The sequence below is a fragment of the Phaenicophaeus curvirostris genome, chromosome 5, assembly GCF_032191515.1.
Source record: "Phaenicophaeus curvirostris isolate KB17595 chromosome 5, BPBGC_Pcur_1.0, whole genome shotgun sequence".
In the NCBI taxonomy this organism is placed as follows: Eukaryota; Metazoa; Chordata; class Aves; order Cuculiformes; family Cuculidae; genus Phaenicophaeus; species Phaenicophaeus curvirostris.
This window is the reverse complement of record NC_091396.1, coordinates 49102131-49121760: the sequence shown is the minus strand read 5'-3', so window position 1 is coordinate 49121760 and position 19630 is coordinate 49102131. Positions and strand designations below refer to the sequence as shown.

The 19630-nt window shown below is 40.8% G+C and overlaps 1 protein-coding gene across 2 annotated transcripts in view; it reads right to left on the bottom strand.

Moving 5' to 3' along the window:
- Positions 1-19372, bottom strand: part of FLRT2 (fibronectin leucine rich transmembrane protein 2) — a 67108-nt gene extending 47736 nt beyond the window's left edge. Inside the window, exon 1 of one of the 2 annotated variants that reach the window (XM_069858637.1) lies at positions 18503-19372. The gene's annotated coding sequence lies outside the window, so the exon portion shown is untranslated. Of the gene's footprint in view, positions 1-15620; positions 15742-18502 lie in introns of those variants that run through there. The other variant, XM_069858636.1, reaches the window with a different exon arrangement.
- Between the last annotated feature and the right edge of the window lie 258 nt (positions 19373-19630).

Genomic DNA, 19630 nt, shown 5'->3' with positions numbered 1-19630 from the left:
CTTTTTTTATCTGACTCTGGGGTGCATGGTTGTCTCAGTAGTTGTGTTCAATCAATGCCCAGTGAATATATCCCTTTCCAGGTGGCTTGCAGGATTTTACAGCACAGTTACAACTAGCAATCACATGAAGAGTTAATATGTTACCTTTTGTTGGATGGAGGAAACAAAAAGAGCTCACACGCATATTAGAAATATTACCAAATACCCAATGATGTGTTTGAATCAAGTCGTAATTAGCTATAAGGAATATGGAAAGGGTAGCCAGAAGAAGTAACCCCACTCCTCTGATGTCAGTGGGAATTATTACTACGGATTTTGTCAAGTGCCAAAACAACACCCAGGTCTTTGACTACAAGAACTTTATTCACTTATATTAAGCAGAGACTCACATGGTTATTCTGGGCTATTTTGGTCCTATTAGACATGGAAGTGTTTCAATATAGTCTATATTCAAATTAATCAATTACGTATAACTGTGTTCTGGTATTAAATTTCTGGGTGTTATGCCCATCAAAATATTATTTGGGGAAGCAAATAAGTAATTTTGCATAACTTTAGATAACTTGTTTCACCAAATCAAAATTTTTTATTCAAAGTTTATTTAAATGTTTCTAACATTTTCAGCCAATTCTAAGCATAATGTCAAAGACCAAATTCATAGATTTGTGTTAAATTTAGAAGGAATGGCCTAATCATTAAGATAAGATATTTTCTTTAATTATTTTCTAATATGGGAAGTTAATCTAGAGATCAGACAATTCAGTTGGCCATTCATTCCTTGGTTTAAATCCTAAACTAGTATAACGCACCTAATGATGAGATAATTAAACCCACGAAAATTACGTCAGTACAGATCAGCTAAGGAACAGATCTGTCTATTCAAATTATGGTATATATTCTAGCATTGTCAGTTATACTAATTATCAAATCAATAACTCAATACCATATTTTCAGCCCACTGGAATCACTTCCACAAATATATTACAGAATTTTCTCTCCAGGAAACACTTGAGAAGGGAAACTTCAGATTTAAATGAGAAACTGCTTAGATAAACCTCATATTACAAAAATCCAATTCCAATAAACATTCTTATTTGGGAAGTTTTAGTACAGAGACAAGTTGTTCTATTCAAGCAAACTGAGATGTTGAAGACAGGCAAAAAAGCTTTCCTTTGAAACAAATTTTAAATCCTCTCATGTCTCTAGAAGAAAACTGGTTTTGAATGACTATATTTTGCCACTGTTTCATTTAAAAATTCATACTAACATTTAACAAGGGAGATTGCTTTTTAATTCTTGTTTTATGTCAGCCAACCTGCTACCTACTCTTATCATTTTTATTATTATACTTATTGCTGTTGTTTTGTGGACTTTGCAAGCAATATTACTAATTACTAATAAGCAATTACTAATAAGCAATTACTAATAATTATTACTAATAAGCAATTATTAAACAGAAAAAGGTCAGCATGAGAAAATTTGGTATTCAGAAAAGGCTTTTATTTCAAACTGTCACAGATTTATATTTTAAGTCATATTATATTTTGAAATTAAATATTTCTCTATCAAATATCTAACAATATAACAGATGATGCTTCTTATTCCTTCAAATGGAGAAAGATCCTCCTATATTTCAGGTCAGTAATACAAGATATTGAGATATTTAGTTCACAATATTTTATTACCAGCATTGCAATCCATATAAGAGAAAGAAATAAGGATCCCCATGTGATTGCAATTATAGAGCATGTATACTTGTTTATAATATCAAGAATCTTTCTACTGGAAATCCCTTGAAAAACTAACAACATACTGGACTGACAAAGTCAACCTGGCAGAAAGGAACTAGAGTGAAGGGAGATTTGCTTCTTGTCAGATTGACTCTAATCTAATTTCCGTACAATCTAAAATGACAGCTTTGTACCTATATCTATTAGTGAACCTGCAGACTCCTTCCTAAAGTAGCACTCTCAGATAAGAGATGTTAAAATAAGATTGAATCATAGGACCATGAAAGTACAACCCTCTAATCTTGGTGGGAAGACCTAGGTATCAATTATTTAAGGTTTTAGGCACTGGAGGTTGAAATAGTAGTTAGAAAAAGAGAGATAGAGCAAGGGTGAGAGAGAGAGATGCTGTATATTACATTTCTAAAAGAAGGACTCTTTGGAAATCACTTTCGCAACACAGTTATTTGTGATTGGAATACGCAGCACAATTGATGTCATTTTGCTAATTACTTATCTAATTGTTCATATGCGTAAAGTCACTGGAGTTCCAAATAGGTTCCACACGTTCATAAATAATCGTGCCCTGAATTTTGTGTTCAGAAGGAAACTTAAAGCTTTGCAATTCTGACTAACGAGGTCTCACATTACGTATTAATAATTCTCTGCATGCAATGAAGTTATTTGACAATATCAAACTCCACAGAATTCTTTTTTAATGACAACTTACACTAAACTTCTAGACTGGTGTAAAGCTACTACAGTCATAGAGAGAATATGAGACCAAATAAAATAGAACAGAACATGCCCATAATTATTCAGATTGCTTTATATCTGGTTATAAAACAGTATACTGATTTCTATAAAGGAAATAACAACTAACAAAATGTATATTTTTACTCTTAGACAGTTACTGCCCCAAGGGTACTGCTGAAATTTGCACTGGAAAAAGGCAGCTAAATCACGTATCAAAAGATATCACCAGTTACCAACTAGCAAAGCTACGTACACTTTGGTAACTGTTTCTATTTGGAGACAACAGTGCAGAGTCTTACTGTAGATTCTCAGGTAAATACTCATATGCAAAACAACAGGACAAGATTAGCTCCAGTAATATTAAATAAATTTCTTCATACTGTTTTTATCTTTCTTAGACAACACCATCATCAGAATATGAACAACTATAGGCTTAGTTGAAATAAAAAATTAGAAAACCGATCCAGAACTTCCGTCATTATTTTCTCCATTCCTGCAGTAGAGAGTGCAAGAGAAACTATTTAACCCACTGAAACTCATCATTGAAATTTAATACAAGTGCAAGAAGTCTACAATAGAATAGAATAGAATAGAATAGAATAGAATAGAATAGAATAGAATAGAATAGAATAGAACAGAACAGAACAGAACATTTTCCTGTCAGAAGGGGCCTATGATGAATAGTGTTATGTCTGTAATACTCTAGCAAAAGAAAATGAGGGCTAGGCAGCTAAATTTTTTAGAGCCATACTACATGCCTACAACGGTCACATGCATGTGAAAATCAAGCTCCATTAGATACAGCAAAGGTGGAATGCATGAAAAATCTCATGGAAAATATCTTAGTCACAATGGATATAGCAATAGTTACGTGATGGATATAAGAAACATAACTGAAGTAAAAACAGAAGTGTCAGTAAATTATATAACCATGTCCCCATATTAATCTAGAACTCCAAACTATGCAGGAAATAACCAGAGCAGTGCTGTAAACCTGACCTTAGACAACTGTATGCCCAGGCTTTTCCTCATATCACTAGCAAAATCAAGAAAAAAATATTTACTCTGTTGGAAAGACTTGGAGCAGGGTCCTCTATTGTTTCAGAGGCAGCTAAGGCACAAACATCACAGTGTCAGCTCTCTTTTTCCCTTACTGCTAAAGAAAGAAGGCTACAGTCATGGCTCTAACAAGGAACTTGACAGAGAAGTTATATGGATTTTGTGGATATTCGGCTGCTGTAAACTGGTCCAGCCCTGATTTACATGAGTGCTACACATCTAATATCAAGCAGGTTTCTGAATGTGCTTGTGAATCAGTGTTCCTTTGATCAAATGCTGTAATTAACTCTCCCTTCTGTCCTCTGTTTGCATTGTCTCTTTTTATGTATGGAAAAATAGTGCAGAGTTTGCTTCTGACTACGGGCTTTTCGCAAGGACTTCTACAGTGTGACTTAGGCTCAGTTCTGCTTTATAAGAACAGAGGAAAAAGAGGATGCGCAGGTGAAAGAGTAGTTCATTCTCCTTACCTAATAAATCTTTTCACTTCTGACAAGGGCTAGAAAAATGAGGCTCAGTTAATAGTGGTGGGTTTACCAGAGTCCACCTTTCATTTCATATAGATCACTGCAGACTATTGTCTGGATATCAAACAGAAACAGAAAGATTTTGTATTCAGCAGGAGAAACCCTCTGTCATTCTGTCCCCTCTCAACCTTTAAAAATGTTGCTCTATTTTTGTTATTTGTCTTAGACTGTTATGAAAGCTGGGTCAGAACCTGTAATATTGTTCCTGCTCAGGAACAAAACATTGGTGAATAAGAAATAATTCAAGGTATTTTAATTTTCAGTTGTACTTAATTTCTTCCAATTTCTAAATGTCTAATGGAAGACTTCTAAATCTGACAAAATACAAGCTTTCTCCAACTCCCTGAAAACAATTATTTAAAAACCATGTTTGGCAGAATTTTAGTGGCTCCAGAAAAGGAAGACCAGCACCGCTGAGTGAAGCAACACACACAAGCCCTCTGCAGCAGTTCTGCCAATGCAGTTCAGTCCCACACCTGTCCTGGAACTATTCACAGAGCTAATCTATGCAGCGGTTATTCCCGTGTGGGCAACTATCCATGAGAGGCTTGACTGAGACCAGCCAAATTAATCTGACTTGTGTTTTATTACTCACAGGAAGCTCGACCTGAAAGAATGAAGGGCTAACATGTTAACTCATACGCTGCCATCTTGTCACTGAGTTTTTTCTTCTCTTTTACGGTTATGGCAATTGGATTCTATTCACATTCCTTCCTAGCCTTTCTGCAAGACTTCAAATGAGCATACAAGTAGAGTTTAATATTGTCCCAAATATTACTATGACCTGAAAACTACTGGAGAATGCTGAAATCATAAAAAATTGCATACTTTCTTTAATAAAGCAAGGGCATATATCTTTAGTATAAACTTTCCAATAAATGATCTCCTTTCTACATATTAAGCATCCAAACTTGGTGCTGATGATAATTACGGGCATTTGTTGTGCCTGGGGGAAGAGAAATGCCAACTCTCCCATATGTACCCACATACAGGGAGTTTATGTGAGCGCCACCAGTTTAGCCCTCCGTGTGGACCACTTCTTGTCTCCTCACTGGTTTTAGAATTCGGTGTTGAATCCTGCTTGCCTCTAGCTGCAAGGGGAAAGAGCATACTGCAAGTTCAGACCATAATGTAGAGTTTGATCAAAGTTTGATTTAATGTGATTTAATCAACAGGACAGTAAGAAAGTGCTAACGACACAGAAGCAACATCACAAGTCTCTGTGCTGCAGTACATAATGATTTCCTTCAGCACATTTCTCACAACCAAGAATAACGAAGACCCTCTTCAGTGCTATTTGTCCCTGCTGTATTATCCCCAGTATTTCCCTAATTCAGTCTTTTTTCATTATATGGTGGATCTCTAAGCTCTCAAGTAAGAAGTTTAATGGCAAGATAAAAATAAACAACATAAGAGAGGTCAGGATTTATATTATTTATTTAAATAACAAATAATGTTCATTATTCCACTTTGATTTACCTATGTAAAGAGGACTTCCTGTGTCTACACCCGTGCCCGAGAGGAAAATTTGAGACTAGTTACTAACTGCTTTGTTCATCCTATCTTCACTCTGTACTTGTTTTTTCTTATGGTTAACTTGCACGGTTTCTAGGGTCACAAAAATGAGGAATAAAATTAAGAGAGAATACGCCAAAACTCACCAAACCAGACTCACCAAACCAGATTCACCAAACTAGACTCACCAAACCAGTAAGGGTTCTGTTCTAGAGCTAACATGGTCTGAGATAGCATTTACTCTGCATGTGCTATTCTCACCACAGAAAGGGGTGGGAATCTGTAAAAGGACTTCAGAGATCATTTCTTCCCCTCCCAGCTCTCCTAGGTTGTGAATTGCCCTACCTCTCCCTTTCACAGAAGCGGATTGTTTTCCACTCAGATGAATAACAGCTTGGCTGGTTAAAATTGTGAGCATTAGGAAACTGATTTCCTGCTGCAGTTAAATGTAATTGTTTATCTCTACACCTCATTCAGTCTGGACAATTTTGATTACTCACTTTCATCCTGTTTTTCCCCCACTTATTTTATAGTCACTTTTCCTTTCCTGCCTTTATCTTCCCTCTGCACAGTACTGCAATACTTGACCTGCAAAAATAATATGGGAAATATTTAAATAAAAATAAAGGCTTCCACCATATCAGCATTATTGCTTTTTTTAGTTTTGATAGTATCTTTAAGATACTTCATGTCCTCAGTGCACCTGACATGAAAGACATAACAGAATGAACTCCAGGTTAAAAGAGGGTTCCTTCTTAGCTGAAGAGCTAACTAAAAATTCTGATTCAGCCTGAGCTGCCACATGTATTCAAGAAATAAGGAGATAGCATGAGAAAGAAACAGGAACGAAAGTGTGCTGCTACCAGAATATAAATGCACATCGATAAAAGATAGTGGAAAGGAGTGCAAATCTCATAACAAGGCTACAGGTCTTTGCATTATTTCTGCTCCTAATAAAAAGAGGATGCTCTTTTAGCATAGCATTTAAGGAGTTAAAATTAATGATTTTCTGCTAAATGTGGTTATCATATAACACAAACAATGTGCAAGGCTATACTTAAACACCCCTTCCCAAGATCACCAAATATTTACTCACAAGACCTGAGTAGTAATGCATACTGATGTTATCTCAAAGTTGAAGGTGTTGATTCTTCTAGTGCTTAAAGAGGATCATCTTTCTGCAGCTGGTTGGCTAGACTCTAAGAGGTCTTCACTTGGTCAGCACATGCATAACCAGACAATCATTTGACAGCTTGTAAAATATAATTGCATATGAGATATTGATGGCCTACGGGAATTTCAGAATATCAGAGGTTCATAATTAGAACACCTATGCATTTGATCCAATAGAGTTTCCATCAATGTCACAAAGATGAGAGTTATGAATTTCAGAGTTATTTCTTCTCGTACAGACTGATTTATGCACTTCCAACTTTGGACAAATGAAGGGCGAAGACTTAACACCAAGCCCTTCTACCTAAAGCGCTCCTCATCCTTAGAGAAGTTCTGAAATTTATATCGTCCCTCCCAGAGCTCAGGATCAAGCTCTGCAGTTGGTAACTCATGACCTATTTACGCTCATGCCATCCATCCGCTTTCAATCATTCTGTCCTCTTATCTGCAGATACACAGTTGCACCATGTAGGATGTGTGGATCTGCTGATAAGAAATTTTTTCAGCAAAGAGAATCTGGGCAGATCAACAGTTCTGTTGCCAGAGCTGCTGGCAGCAATTCTAACATCTCATTTATTCCAGATTTATAAAGATCCACTGTGCTGATCAGAGGATAGAGCTGAGTGTTTGATTTTTGTGATAACAGACTATCTAGTTGAAAGCTGTATTTGCTACTAAATATTAAGTTAAATAGATACTGATAAGATTATCCAATGTGGGATAGAAAGCAACCATATTGCTAGCACTGAGATTTCCATAGTTGCTGGGGTGTGGGTTTGATTTTCCTTTGGTTCTGCTTTTGCATTTTTGTTTCTTTTGGATTTTTTCCTTTCTTTTAATTTTAAATCACTGCATTTTACTAGAATTATACATAATTAAAAACTAAACCAATAGTGTAAGAGCATGGGTTCAGCACCCAATAGCCATCATTCAAAAGAAAAAGAAAAAATCCAATTGCATGATTATTTAAAAAATTGTATTAAAGTACTTGTGAAAGCAGTTCTATATGAACTACGAGGAAAAAGCACCAGGGAAGAAAGGTAAAAAAAACTTAGAAAAACTCACATACAGTTTCCATTTTTAAATTCTACAGAATCTCCAATTGCCCCGCTATCTAGTTAAATAACAAAAAAAAGGAAGACGCTAACTAAGCTTCAGAAGGAAACAGATTTTGTGAAGTGTTTTCCTGCCACTCTAATTCTCTCAGAAAATCCTTTTTTTGATATTTTATTTGTGCGCGTGTGTCTATACATGCATGTATGTATGTGTTCATCATTATCAGATGAATAAAGAAAAGATTTTCATCGGGCACAACATGGGTAAAGCAGTTACAGTAACTTTACTGTCAGATGCTGTGCCACAGAGGCTTAGGCATATCTGGGCAATGGTAAGGGACTTGGATTTGTCTGTGAAGTGCACATAATTAAAAAAAAAAAAAAAAGGCAGAGAGATCCATTCTGCTTCTTTCTTGCCTAAGTATTTTCAAAGCTATAATGGTTGACACTTTTCTCTCTGAGTAAAGGCTGTTATTCTGTTGCACAACTGCTAAAGAATAAGGTTCTGAAATTAATTTTGTCAAACAGCAAATGTAATTTCTCACAAAAAAAAAAACAAATAAACCCAAACTTCCACTGGCAAAATGCATTTTACAATTTACTGCTGAACTGCTGCAAGAGGCAGCTCTTCAGTGAAGTGCATGGCACAGGGCCAGAACAAGCTATTTCAAAAAATCACTGTTGGGCATATAACAATTTGATACACAGGATTTAGCAATGCAGTTGGAAACAACACTGCATGTATGTGTTCATGTTTTGCTAAATTTTAGAAGTCACTAACTGTATACTTATCTTCAGGAGGAGGAAATTTCTTTTTAGCCTGCTAAATTTGTTTTTAAAGAAGGAGAAATTTATCTGAGTGGATAACAAGACGTCTTACTTTGTCTACATATTTTGTGTTGGAAATTAATTTTGTATGGGCAGTTCAAAAGATAAAATGTCTCAGAATAAATCTTTAAAAACATTTAAATCAAGAATTACAATTTTATGAGTGTACTAGACATGACTGTGAACTGTTGGTTAGCCTTCTATGTCTTTACCATGTCCAGATTCTCTTGTTCCATGAATAATGCGGGGGCTTACAGTAATGGATCAGTACAACCTAATGCGATATGCATATAAAGCATTAACATATTAAATGGGAGTCCTCCAACCACCCAGTTTATGTTCATATGGATTCAGGTATCGAAGTGATTTACAGAAAGTTTTCAACTGATATGGCTCAATATGTTTTGTCTAGGAGCATTTCCAACTAACTCCAAAGCTAAGTGGTTAAAGATAAGGTTAAACCTAAACCAGTCAATGAGATGGCCTGTGAAACCAGTCGAACGAGATTGCTAAAAAGGGTATATTTAGTTTGATGCAAATCTCTCAGTGACACAAGATGCACCACATAGGAAAAACTTCCTAGATCATAAATGAAATTATAAGGTAATATAAAGACACTACTAACAAATATTCCATCATTTAGAGACACCTCACATGGCTTCAGCTAGCATTTCAGGCATGCAACAGGCTTTCTAAACTGCCTCATTTACCAAAATCATAATCCATTAAATGATATGCACACCCAATGCTTAGTCTACAGAAGTATATATTTGTAGGCTCTGTCTGTGACAAATATATATACTGCTACAATCCTAATACAGATACAATTATAATCATTTAAATGAGTTCTACCCTCACAGCTTGTTTCCCAACATACATATGAAGAAATTACTAATCAAAGTATATGTACAATAGTATAACCAGAGACACGTTGGTAGGGTTGTATCATCTTCAATTACAGCTAAATGACATCATTTTGGGGGTATTCAAATTATTACTCACATGAGTAATCTCCAATCGTGAGAAGAGTGTCTATGAAATTAACTTGCCAGTGAAGGAGAGGAGGATTGAGTCTGGAATCAAATAAATTAATTCATAAAGCAGTATTTCAGCTATGAAGCTCTAGTTCATAAGTACAGACAAGCCTGTTACAGACTCTTTCCATGGACCTTGAGAGCAATACCTCTTCGGAGTACCTTGTTTTTTCACCCAGTTCAGAAACTTCCAACACACTGAAGGAAAAATGTAAGATTTTCTTTTTGATTAATTCAATTTTCAGCTCACAAAAAAAATTAATTTTCAATGAATATTAATTAATTATGCTTTGAAAGGTCTGAGGGAGACCTCTGTGATTACACCTTTACCTAGATACGTAACACATATCCAAATTCTGTATCTATATATGTGTGTATATATATACATATGTGAATCCTATATTTCTTCTTCAGAACTGTGTATTAAATCCCTAATTCTGTTAGTAAGATGTTGATGTAAAATATTTTTTTTGTTGCATTAATTTACAATGACATTGTGAATGTCATACCAATTTTAAAAGAGGTCTAGTATTGTATTTCTTTTTCTCTGGAAAAGCATGCAGGAAATCTCAAGACAAGTAAATATTTGTAACTCTGAACATACTATCCTGTGGTTGATGGTCCTATGGCTGCAGTTTGACCATGGTGTCATTCTCTGCAAACTGTATGAAAACTGGGAACTGTGCATAAGCATCTATGAAGGCTCCTAGCAGTGCTAAGACATGCTGGGGGAGCACTGTGTCCTTTCCCCACATGAGCAACCCTTTTCCGTGTGATGTCTCCTGGCTAACTCTTATGGAACAGCCAGTAAGTTATGAGCCATTCATGCAACTAGGTGGTGCAGGACAGTAAGTACTATCGAGAAAAAACTCTTCTCTTTAATTTAGTTTTCCCTGTTGGTTTTGATGAACAAATGACAAAAGCTGCCAGCAGACACTGGGAGTGACACTGCCGCATACAGAATTCAGTTCGCAGAAGGTGCTGATGAGGCTTTTCGTTCAGAGCTCTGACCTTTCCTGCTCTTAATGGGTCATGTAGTACTTCTGTAAAGTTTACAGTATTTACTACAAGAGAAGTGTCTAGCATCAGCCTGGCCAAACCTTCTCGAACACAGAAATGCATGCCAGTGAACGGCTAATAAATCAGAGAGATGGAATTCCAAAATCTTTTGCCTCTAATTCTCCCTCAATATCCCTGACATTAAACAGATTTTGTCAATTTTGTCTGAATAAAGAATGTAGAATGGTTTCAGATTAATTCAGTCACAGCTACCATGTTTTCAGGAAGAAAATGATTTAATGTTTATTTGATTTTGCATTTTTACAATAATTAGATTCCCCACAACAACTTGAAGAATTTAAGAACTCTGACCAAAGAGCACGTTTGCCCCTTGATCCAAACATTTTCACTTTGATATTTTCACAATAAATGATGAGAAAAGGAACTAAATGCCCTCTTCTGTATCCTGTGGCTCAGGATACATCCCCACCTGGGCTGAGATTTGTAAAACCAGACTGCAGACTATTACAGTAATCCATAGAATATTGTCCGAACTACCTTTCAAAATTATTCTTTTACTTCCAATTTTTTTGACTGCAGTCTTTAGCTCAGGACTACTGCAGAAAATTACAATAATAAATTACCTTGTGAATAGGTAGTTGGTGATGAAAACAGTCTACTGACTTGAAAGCCAAGCCAGAATATTATTTCTGACCTTTAATATTCTGCTTTGCGGGGGCAGATGCTACAAAATACTGACCAAGGTCTGTTGAAAGCAAGTCACCTCTCACCAGCGGCCTAAGTAAAATCATCACTCTGCAGGACCAGTTCTAGCAATGATCTGATCCTCTATGTCAAAAGCCTATTCAGTTTTGTCTACAAGGACTGAAAGATGAGTTTCAATGACAGTGTACCTTTGAATGTTCAACAATTCTCCGTGCTGTATGCTTTTATAAATACAACTCACATTAAGCCAGGCTAGAAAGGGGTTGTTTTAAAACAAATTAATAAATAAAGCAGTTACAGCCTAAAGTAAAATATACAAGGGATTGCTTCCAGGTAGAGCTGATAGATAGCACAAGATTTCTTTTTAGAAGAGAGATTTTTACAGACCTCTTTATGCATCATTAAGTTTTCAGGAATGCTGAACAGAGCATGATGGATTTGTTTAAAAATGTTGCTAGTATTTAATTTTGATTCTGTTCAAAGCGCCATCTCTAAAGAAGTAATCAAAGAAGTAAAAACCAACCTGTCAGCTGAGTAAATAATAAATAAAAAAAAGGAAGGTATAAGAAGTTTCCAACACCTTGCACCAGTGGCTGAAAATATCACATTAAATTGCATTATTCCTGGGACACATTGTTTGATGTGACTAAAATGTAATTTGTTAAACACAGAATAGTTTTTATTTTGAACGCTTCTTTCATGAGCATTACTTATGGATTAAGATTTGGCTTTGTTTTAAATAAATGAATAAAACATGCCCGTCAAGAAGCATATTTTAATGATATTTTGTGGTTGGTTTTTCTTTAAAAGGAGTCAATTACTGAAAAGGTGCATGTTAAACATAGCTGTAAGGGAACTAAAGCTTGTATCTTCACCGTATGTTGAATTAGCCTTCATTACAACAGTAACTATATGTTATTCTTTTCTGGGTTTTTTTTTTAAACTACAGCTAAACTGCAAATATTTTTATACCTCTGGGGCAAGTTCCAGCTCTTTTAGTTTCTTGAGGAAATAAATAAAAAGCATTGGCAGAAAGACTCCTAAAATGACTGCCCAAGGGGAATGGAAGGAAACACCTAAAAACATCATATTACCAAGCACTGAGGTAATCAACTACAATCTGGGAAATGTCAAACAATGGTATACACCTACCCAAAGATATTGCTGATCAAGACCTCAACTGCCATTTACAATCACTAACTAAAACATGGAATATAGCTGTGGATATAAACAAGAGACAAATTAGTATTGGGAAGCTGGGTTTAATAATCCCCTAAAAGAGACCATCTGTTTATAAAGACCCCCTTTTCCTTGATCTCTGACATATATTCCTAATATAGACACAGCTGGATTTTTTTTTTTTTTTACATTTTTAAACACACTGCTACTATAAAGTCTACTTATAGTGTATCTGGTCTGAGTGCTTGTCTCAAGTTTCAGATATTATGTAAGCACTCAGGCATAATAAAATTTCACATAGAATCAGCCTGTTTTAAGTACTAAACCATCAGATGAACATAAACGCAATTCCTTTATCACTGATGTTCAATAAGATCAGATACTTCTTTTTTATTATTAGTTCTTGCAAATGTTCACTGTTTTATTACCGGAATAGCTAGAACAGATTTAGCATTCCCTTCTAGTGTTTGATACATGTTTGGAACTGGATTTGGTTTTCTTGTTTTCCTGTTTAAAACACTAGTAAATCACATTGTCTGTAATGGATGTGACATTGACAACCTGACAAGATAGGTGATCTGCAAGTATAAAAGACCAAAACAATTTATAGCCTGTGCTTCCAATTCACTATGGTGAAGAAAAAGGGAAAAACCCACCGCTGACTATACACTTCTCACAGATAGAGGTCACTAATGGACTGGATTTGAATCTGTTCAGTCAAAGTCTGAAAGTTACATGAAAGTAATCTAGTGAAAAATGAACTCATTTTGAGATTAAAGAGGTAGCAGAAATCATTAAGAAATACAGCTCTCACCTTCCTGGAAACAATATTATCTTAAGTGTGCCTTCTTTCTAGTCCTTTAAAGTGCAGTACAGGAAAAACCTGATAGTGATGCTTGTTTGAACTTTTTTGTTTTCTTGACTGTGTAAAACTGTCTCTCCTTTTCTGCAGGAAGGGTAGGGAAGTCAGCCCTAATAATATCCTACATTTTAGATACTGCTATTTTAAGCATATAAAGGCAAGCACATTCTCGACTGTCAAAGGAAACCATAGACTATGTAATGCAGATTCCAACTGGGAGAGTGTAGGGTTGTGCAGAGGAGATAGGTCTACATCCTAAATCAAACTATCCAGCAGGCCAGGATACAAATGTTGCTTGTAACAGTGGCTCAAATTAGATCCATACCATGCAAGCCAAACACAGATAACTTCACCTTAACAAAGTACAGAATGTACGTGTATGTCAGGAGTGACTCTTTGAAGAATGCTTGGTTCATTCCAGCACTGCTTCTTCTTGCTACAGCCTTGGACTTTGGATAACACCGACTAGTCACAGGCAGTTACAGACACTGTATTTACACAGTGCTCCGACTTGCCTCACCTACAGCACTCTCTTACTTTTAACCACTTCGCTACCACATCTGTATAAAGAAAAGAGCTTAAATAACAAGCCTCATACAAATAGTAATCACGTTTGAAATCTCTTCTCTCACATCGCTGTCAGGCCAAGATTAATACTAATATTTTAACACCACTTTTGCCACTTAGAAATGGTGGCTTTTATATAATATCTGTTTTATCTTTTTGATTATGCAATGATTATGTCTGAGTGATAACACTGCATGCATTGACTCTTAAAAGGAAGAAAAGAAAGAAAAGTGGAGAGACATATAGGTACAGTCCCTTTTCAGTGTTTTTAAAAAATGCCAGAATGGATTTTTCTCTTTCCAAAAATACATATACCCAAAAACAATTCATGAATTTCCTCTGAAACTACAAATAGATAAAGGTGCTCTTAGTGAAAGGCCGTGTCAGTGAATGAAGCAAGAAATTAAGTCCATGGAAGTTTGTGGGGGTGTTTTGTCCGGTTGGTTGGGTTTTTTAAACCCAAGTCATGATCTAAACTGCTTTATTTTCCCTGCAAGCACTGTAAAGTTAGATGCAGTAAATAAACCTCTCTTTAATACACATCCTGTCGTTTTGTGCACCCATGTGTGTATGTGTGTGTACGCACATCTGCCTGGTAGAGAGAGGTCTGACTTGCTTTAGTGTCTTTTCCTGCTCATGCAAGGAACCTCTTCCTTTCTATTTAGCTGAGCTCTGCAATACAAAAAGCAGCATCTGAAGAAATCTAATCAGTACCTTTCACACGCAGTGCAGGAATTTACACGGATTTGTGCCTCGGATTTATTAGCTTATTTTAAGCCTTAAAACAGATTTCCTCCATTAAAATTAATTAAAAGCTCCTGTTGACCGATTCCCACTCTGAAAAGAAGATGGAGAGTCTTACTCTCCGACTTTGCTGCTCGTTTCTTTATCTTTTACGGGCTTTCATCTCGTGCTCTCCAGAGATTGTTTCAGCTGTTTGACTCCTTTTTGACGTTGTTTTTCTGTTGTTGCTGTTGTTCATCTCCTCACCCCTCTCCCAGCCCGCAGCATTTATTATTATTTTGAGAGAGATCGCCGTCTAACTCAGCAGCTCTGCGAGGGGCTCCGTTCTATGCCCAAATCCCGATCTAACGCTCCCAACCTCGCCCCCACCCACTCGCCTCCAGCCCCGTTCCAGAGGCTGCCGGTGGGGATGACAGATCCTCGCTGCTCCCCGCCGTCCTCCGCAACTCTCGACACCCGCCAGCGCCGAGCTCAGCCGAGCGCCTCCTCCGCCCCGCTCACCTTTCAGCTCCCCGATCCCAGCCGGGCTAACCGGGGCGCTCCGGCCCCGCAGCGGGAGCTCTCGCCTCTCCCCGCCGGCCGGGGGCCACGGGAAGGGGGCCGGGACCCGGCTGCAGCCGCAGCCTCCGAGTCGCGCCCCTAACCCGGAGGGCCGGCGTCAAACAACCCCGGGATCCTGCTAATTCTCGCCGCCGGCCATTCATCAATGCGTGCGCCCGGGTGCCCGGCGCGGGGCGATGGTTCTGACACGCAGCCCGATCCCGGCTCGTCAACTTTGCCTTCTCGGAGAAGGCAAAGGGCACCGGAGCCTTAAACCGCCCGGGGGTAGAATTACCAGGAAGGAAAAGAGACAAATGAAATCCCGACCGTACCTGGCGGTGTCTGGGAATCCCTCGCCGGCACCGATTATAATCCCCCTCGGACCCCCCACGCCAAAACTTTTCCGCCGCTCCTCGGTGCTGGCCGCCGCCCTCCGCCGCTCCCGAGCGACCCCCGCGCCTTCCTCCGCCCTTAGGAGGCAGCGGCAGCGGCATCGTCCTCCCCGCTCCGCCGCCACCTCCTCCTCCGGCGCGCAGCCCGCGGCTCTGGCATCCCCAGCGCCTTCTCTCCTCTCCAGTCACTCTCTCCTCCCCCGCCGCTCCTCCTTCTCCGGTAAAAAAATAAACCAGAAAGGATCGCGGATACGCCTGGTCTTGGGGGTTCTTTCTTTTCTTTTTTTTTTTTTTTTCTTTTCTCTGTCCTCTGGAAGTGATGAAAGGATCACATGAGGAGCAAGCACGGAGACCCAGGACCCTTGGTAGTCGGAGAAGGCATCGGACGTGTGTTTGAATATATGTGTTGAGTGCGTGTGACTGGCTCTCCCCAAGCCCTGCGCCTGCCTCCAGCCGGGACTGCGGGCTGATCTTAGCAGTAATGATGTCTCAGGTCTGACTATTCCCTGCTAATGTAAGTCGTGCCTTTTTTTTCCTCCCCGCCTGACACCCCAGGGAGATGTTTACAGTAATGAATTCAGTTGATAGCCATCTCTCTCTCGCTCTCTCTCGCTCTCTCTCTCTCTCTTTTCTGGAGTCCCTCCCACATTTCTAGTTTAAAGAATGCTTGGAAGGCAGGGCTGCATCCTAAAGCTTTCTAAGAGGCAAAGTCAGGCTAGGTTTTCTCGTTCTCTTTCTTTCCTTCTCCCCCGCTCCCCACTCCTGCTTTTAACCTCTTGCTTGCTGGGGGCAGCTTAGCGAGCGAGCTCCCTCCGGGGTCGCCCTGCCCCCTGCTCTCCCCGCGGGGAGCGCTCCGGGGCTGCGGGAGAGACCAGCTCGGGTGTCGCTGCCCTTCGCGGCGGGGCTGCCGTGGGGACTCTGTGTCGGAAGGGATGGTTGGGGCGGAGTGAGCTGAAAACCATTCCTCGCTGCGGTCCTAACTGGGAGATGCCCTCGCTAGCAGTAATTACAGCCGCGCTCTCCACCAACATGGCGATATTTCATGTGCAGCCACCGACAAGCCCGCCTCCCCCACCCCATTCTTTCCCTTTCCTCTCTTCTCCATCCCCCCCCCCCCGCGAACTTTTAGGTAGGCAATGGCAGCGCGGAATAAATAGAACATAGAATAAAAGAAAGTCCAACCCTCAGGGAAGAGACGGACCTCCTTTAGTATTCCGTCTGATTTCCATCATCAGTCGGAAAGACTTTAAAACCGCTGGAGAAACCACCTTTTGCCCTAAGGCGTTAACAACCCTCCACCCCCGATGCCTCCCGCAGCACGTTCAGCGCGTGTGTGGAAGTGTTCGTGTGTGTGCGTGGGTGTGGGTGCACCTGGGGCTGCGGGCGCTGGTTTGGGGTGACCCCCGCCGCCCCGTTCCCGAGTAAAAGCTACCGCCTCGTTCGGACAAGTCACTTAAAGGCATCGCTACTTAATACCGAGAAGCGCTTGAGCGATAGGATGCAGCTGTCAAGGTAGGTGTTGGGGTACGCGAAGAGAACTTGTCTCAAACTCCTCCATTAGTAAAGAAAACGCACAAAACGTCTTTTGCCGTGACTTACTTTTGAGAGAGGGGATGGGGAGGGATGGAGGAGAGGAGAGCTGATCAATACCATGTGTCGAGGAAACAGCAAAGACGACTGAAATACCTCGGGGTTTTCTTCCCCTTCACCACTGGCTGCTCATTAGCTTGCATGCTCTGCTCAGCCGTACCTCAAAAGCTGAATCACTCGCCATTGTCTCAGCACCTCCTTCGCCCCTTGGTTGCGGGGGCGGGGGAGCTGAACTATTGACGCCTCCAAAGGTTTATTACGCCGCGATGAGGAGCCCGTCGCGGAGCGCTCGGCTTGGCTGCTGCCCCTTGCACCCTCCCCGCACCCCTCCACCCCGTGTCCCCCGAGGGGACCTGGGAGAGCCCCCCCCGTAAGGATAGCGCCAAGCCTAGAAGTTGTGCACCTACTACGCTGGATGCGCAGAGCAATAGGCGGGATGGGGGGGGGGGTCAAGGAAAGGAGAGCGCAGGTAGCACGGCATTTCTCGGGGGACTCGTCGAGGGGTAGGGAATTGAGGACGTCTCCGGTCCCCTCCCGGCACCTGTCTCGGGGCTGGGGTCTGCTCTGTGACCCCGGAGTGGAGAGGAAGGAGCCCGGGGCCCCTCCGCGGGTATCAGCCTGTCTGGAAGGAGCGGGTCTGGCACGGGTCAGACTCCGGCGGAGCTTGTATCCCCGGCTCGGAAACCGGGACGCTGTGAAGTCGAGTCTGTGCCTGCAGCTCCCAGCTGGTCCCAAGGGATGAAAGGATCAGGAGCCCCTTGGGGTCCTTTTTATTTTTTTTTTTTTTAAGACTCTGCGTATTTTTCAGAACACTTAAGTGCGCGTGATAGATCTCTCCTTGCCAAAGCTGACAGACGACCGGTGAATTTTCTCGTGAAATACACCCCCCCCTTCTAAGTATTTCTCATCCTTTGTCCATCCGTCCCTTCCTTCTCCATGTCCCCAATATTAGCAACCTGTCGACAGCACATAAAGCACAGCAGGCCTTTGTCAATCGCATTTCTGCCCCCCGTGCCCCTAATCACAGAGGGAAATGGGAACGCCAAAAAAAAACCAAAAAAACAAACTTCTGCAAGGCTGCATCCCGCTGCCCTGCTCACAGGCTTAGAGAGGTTAGGCGAGTATTATACCTGTCCTCCTCCCTGCCCCTGGCCCCTCAACCAGCACACACTTCAAATCAGAGAAAGATGCTCCTCAGAACAAGATCATGTAAATCCAGAATGTGACTTAACCAGCCGTTACCTGTTCTGCGGAGGTGGATCCTCCTCGGTAGGTCACCCAAAGCCCACCGGGTCCGGCAGGTTGAGAGGGGAGAAGGTGTTAGAACAGCTGAGTTCCGGCATGGTACCGCTCTAAGGATCAGCGCCAAGGTCTCTGTTTTTCATAGCTGCCAACGGTCACCATCACCCGAGATTTCTCTCAAGGAAAGGAGGAAGGAAACTTGATTTCCAAGCTGCTGTCCAGACGGTCATTTGACCCTGGCACCCACCGCTGACCCTGAGGAACACCCCGCGAAAGCGGTTAAACGCCTCCTAATTTCCTTTGGTCTCTTTCCCCCGGCGGCTCCGGCGCAGCGCGGCGGGGCGAGATCTTATCGCCGTGTGCTCGTTATTCACCGGTGACAGCCGGAGACGCGGAGCTCTTAAGTGAGGGTGACGGATTTCAAGCGCGCTGCTGCAGCGTACTCAGCCTCAGACATACTCTCTCTCAAACTTTGCCTAGCAAGCAAGTCAGGGGCTTAACCCTTTGCGGCCCTTTCTCTCGCCCGGGCGCCGGGACCTCAGCCCGCGGGGCAGCGCTTGTTTGAGAGGAGCCGCGGTGCTTGGCTGGGGACTTTCTATTACGTGTCATTTTCCATTCCTGCTTATTTCCAGCTGAAGCAAATAAGAACCGCCAACTCTGGGGAGCAGTTGGAGAACTGAATAAGTGTCCTCGGTGGTTAAAGGCTGGAAAAATCCTCTCGGCAAAGCGTATCTCCTGAGGACCCTACTTTGTCACCGAGTCTGGTATGCAAACTGTCAGATGCATCGCCTGAATCTTTCTCACACACGTATATACAGAGTTGCTGCACTTTCCTCAGCGTGGTGTAGCTGGAAGTACAGATCCGAACGTGCTATTTCGCTTAGACCTCCAGATTCAACTCGTTTACAGGTTATTAATAACAGCAGAGAAAGGAGCAAGCGAGAAAGAAATGTATTTCTATTAAAGAAAAAAAAAAGCCTTTTTCACACATGCACTTTGTATTCAAAGGAAATATTTACCGCTAGCAAGCAGCGCGTTGGAACACGTTGCCTCTGAAGTAGAATAGAGCCTTAAAACATGAGAGAATAAGCACGTGCCATTCAAAGATGAAATGAAGT